Below are 4,621 nucleotides of genomic sequence, written 5' to 3'. Positions count from 1 at the left end.
TTCTTCCTCAGGTTTTGGAGTCTTTGAGCTGCTGTTAACACGGCAGCTGAGACTCAAGGTTGCTTGTGCCCATAATGCACCACTCCCAACACCACTGCAAATGCTGCAAATGTGGCCACACTGCAGCGCTGGTAGCTGTCAGCGTGGCCACACTCCAGCGCTTTCCCTACACAGCTGTACGAAGACAGCTGTAACTCACAGTGCTGCACACCTGCAAGTGTAGCCAAACTCTAAAGATAGGAGAGAGAGAAGCAAGAATGACTTGGGGGGCATCAGCCAGCAAACCTGGGTCAGAACTGAAGGCAGCGGCAGCAGAGGGAGCAGCCTGCTGACTAAGCTATAGAGCCAAAGGCCAGAGAGGGCTGAAGGAAGGGGGAGCAGCAGAGCAGCTTATCTGGTGACATCTCCTTGCTGGAGCAAGAGGAACAGCAAAAGATGTATACTTCCAGCAAAGAGGTTGTGAGAGCTCTGGGTGGGAAGAGCAGAATGGCTGAGGAAGAAGTTTCTTGTGATAGAATTGTAATAGGAAGGATTAATGATACACGATGTCCCAATAATCATTTGGAAGCATAGGAAACATGATGGAAATGTTGAGAGCAGATATGACTAGTACCTGGTAACCATGGCTATCCAGTTTGAAGAGGGGACAGTGAGGAGTGACAATGGCATCTCAAACTCTAGTGAAGAAAAACAATGTTGGTGTCAACTATGACTTGCTATAGCTTTCCATTACACCTATTTCTAAAAGTTTAGAATACCAGGAAAAGACTATGAAAACTGCTCTCTCTGTATATCATATAACATTCTCCTCAACAATGAATAGCTCTCTCTCGGTTTCCTCCTCCCACCCTTCCTCCTCCGTCTCCCCCTGCTCTGAAGTGTCCATCGTGGTCCTCGGATTGGTGGTGGGGTCAGTCCCAAGTATCGCGTCCAGCTTTTTGTAAAAATGGCAGGTAGTGGGGGCAGCGCTGGAGCAGCGGTTTCCCTTGCGGGCTTTTCAATAGGCACTCCGCAGCTCCTTCACTTTAACCCTGCACTGCAGTGCGTCCTGGTCATGGCCTCTTTCCAGCATGGCCCTTGATATCTGCCCATAGGTATTGTAATTCCTACGGCTGGAGCGCAGCTGGGACTGCACTGCTTCCTCCCCCCAAACACTGATGAGGTCCAGCAACTCGCCGTTGCTCCCTGCTGGGGCTTGTTTGGCACGTGGAGGCATGGTTACCTGGAAAGATTCACTGAGAGCACTCCACATCTGGCTGAGCAAACAGGAAGGGGATTTTTTAAATTCCCGGGGGCATTTAAAGGGGGGTCATCTGAGGCCAGGGCAGTGGAGTTTGAACTGATGAGCAGAGTGGCTGAACAGGCATTCTGGGATACTTCTGGAAGCCAATAACAGCGCTTTTGGTGGCCACACTGGCGAAGCAGCGCTGCATCACCAGCACTGCAGTCGTTATTCCCCAGGCCAAGGTGGAGTACAGCCAGCACTGTAGCCAGGGAGATTCAGCGCTGTATGTGCCTTGCAAGTATGGACGGTGAGTGAGTTGCAGCGCTGTAAAGCCACCACCAACGCTGCAACTCTCCAGAGTAGCCAAGCCCTCAGTCTTCTCCCAGGAACCACTTTCTATGGCAACTCTTCTCTCCTGCCCTTCTCCTGTCTCATTCCTGATTGACTCAGTTTGCTCTGTTCTCTTAATTGGCAACACCTATAGCTCCCTAGGTGTTGCCAATTAAGAAGGCCTGGCCCAACTGGGAGCATCTGGACTGGAACAGGAGTGCTAAGCTCAGTTTCATTTGAATGGCTCAGCTATCCTGGGGGGCTTTGGACAGGATCCATGCATTTTTGTAAGATGTGGATAAATATAAGGAGTCTTGTTTTTTGTTTTTAAAAAACCGTCATTCCATTGTCCATTCTGACATCACATGTCCCTCAGTCAAAATGTATGTGAGGTTATCTATAATTCTTTTCTCCAAATCTGGTTGTATTGTGGCCCAACAGTAGCTGGTACTGGTGGTTTCCATAAATCAGGCTGCTGAGGCAACAAGACAGATTCATTAACACATGGAAACAAAGGTCTTTCTTTATTCTCATTGTTTTTGCTTTTCCAGCTAGTATTTTTGCAACAACAGAAAGAATCCGACTTCCTCAGTGTTCATTATTTAACTCACCGCTGACATGGCATGGAGTTTATGCCCATCAACAAATGGAAAAGATCCAGGGGCGCAGGCAATAGACTTGGAAATGCTTTACGCAGAAAATTTCCCATCCTAAGTTCATAGAATGGATTAGCTTAGAGAAATGTTAGTACTGGAAATTAAGTGGTTCCTGTCCAGAGAAACTGGATGAGTTTCTGTCATGTTGGTATTCATAGCTTTAACTTAGACAAACTGCCCAAAATGGATTTTGATTTTCATAGCTTTATCAATTGTAACATCAATTCTTCCTCCTCCCCCCTTTAATTCAGGGCTAGCAGCAAGATGGACTAGATGACTTAAAATGTTTTTCCATCTCTAAAATCTATGATTCAGATCTTGGGATCCTAACAAGACACTTTTTCCTCCCATCAGGGGCTTTACTCTAGTCCACATAATTTCCTAATAATTCCATTAATACCTGTCTCTCTCCCCAAAACTCTAGACTGGTTTACATCTTAACATTCCAATATGGCAGATCCACTGAGGGCACAATGATCCTCTAATGGCTCCCCATTATTCTAGTATTTCTGCCTAAGATAACAAATGTGAATTACTCCTGCTGTTTCAGATGGAGAGGATTCCAGGATTCACATCCAAAAAAGTCTCCACTAGGATCTTCTAAAAGGAAGCCTGTAACAGCCTTCTTGTGAAAGGTCAGGAGAACAGGCAGCACTCTGCATCATATTGCTTCAGACACTTAACCATGTGAACATCCAGAGCCATAACAAAACTACCATTTCTAAACTGGTTTAGTCACATACTAAAATGAAAAGATGTTACAAAAGGATGGATGGGGGGGAATAAACTCCACACAAACAGCCTCTAGTGGTACAGTTCCCAGCGCAGAAGCTCCACCTTTGCAGACAAACTTACTGCAACAAAATACAGACAGTCTCTAATTACAGGCTGTAAATAGAATCTGGGAGCCATGAGGCATGGTAGAAATCCAAGGACATTGTAACATGAGAGGAGATCCTGAAATTATGATCCCTTTTTCTCTTCAGTGGCTAAACCACAAAAGGGGAAGGGGGCAGGTGAGAAGAGCAATCATAAGAACAGATTTCTCACTAAAAAGTCAAGAAGAACTCTAGCTTTGGGAGTGAAGAGAGATGTCAGAACTGCCCTCCCAATATATGACTGTCTTTTGCTGAACTGGAAATGACTATCACTATATAATAGACACACTCAGGAACTCCTCATGGAAATCATGGCACCTGTTCCTTCATTAAGATACTGGTTGGCATCACTTGTATGCTTTATGCCAATAAAACTTAAATTGTAGGCAGGGCCTCCTGAAAAGCTTTTGCCCCTCCCTCCCTGCCATTCATCCTAGTTCCATCAGAAGATGACATTATTTAGTTTAATGTCTATAAACTCGCTGAAGATGGAAAGGATTAGATGGTTACTTTTGTGGACCTGTGATGGAATGCACACCTTTAATTACATCCTACATACTATTTTAGTAATGTTTGTTCAAGGCATGCCTTATGAGCAAGGTGTGAGGTATCATTTGTGGGGGAAAAACTCATCAGTAATATCATGGTAAAATGCATGTAGCAACATCATTGTGAACATAAGCTGAAATCACGAATGAAGTGTTTCTAGGGAAGTCTGGGGAGTGATTAAAGCCATTTCTCAAAGACAAAGGGCAAACTGGTGCCCCCTGTAGGTGTCAACAAAGCTGATGGGCCATCCCCTATCATCTGCCATCTTTTCTCCACCAGATCACCTGTCTCTTGCTTCTCAGCTGGAAATCCTTTTCAAAGAGGGACAGAAATTATAAAAAGGAGGAGCAAACACTGTCACCCCTGCTTTGTCTCCCTATCCATCACTTGTTGCAACTGAGAAGACAAAAGAAGCAGTCACTGAATCTGAAGAGTTTGGTCAGTAATGCTATCGGAAACGTGGTGAGAAACTTGCCGAGTTTGGTAAACTAGGTGCTAGAAAGCATTTTTCTCTTTATTTTTCTTGTATCATTTCTGACTCTTATGTCTCATAGATATTAAGTAATGAAAAGCAATGTTTTTGTTGTCAATAAACTCGTTTTATTTAATCCAGTGTTTAATTTGAAGTGGCTGAGTACTTCTATTTAAGGTGGTAAGCTGCTGTATATTGTTGCATGGCAGGGGTGCTAAAGCCCCTATTGCTCTGGATTGCACCCTGGTATGTCACAGGACTGTTTTAAAATATTTATTCAAAGTTCAATAACAGTATCCTCTATTCCTTGCTCTGATTTGTGTTTTCCTCCTTAATCTGTCTTTTAAAGGAAAGACCAGGCAAAAGAAGACTGGTTAGCAAAAGACTATCAAAATGATAAAGGTGTCAAAGTTAGACTCGGGACTCACAGTTTGTCAGACCACTCTGTTTTATTAGCACAGCGCTCTGCTAATACACCCAGATAATGTGAGCACCATGCAAGACACAAACT

The sequence above is a fragment of the Chelonoidis abingdonii genome, chromosome 8 (assembly GCF_003597395.2).
Source record: "Chelonoidis abingdonii isolate Lonesome George chromosome 8, CheloAbing_2.0, whole genome shotgun sequence".
NCBI classification, from domain to species: domain Eukaryota; kingdom Metazoa; phylum Chordata; order Testudines; family Testudinidae; genus Chelonoidis; species Chelonoidis abingdonii.
This window is presented reverse-complemented; position numbering follows the sequence as displayed.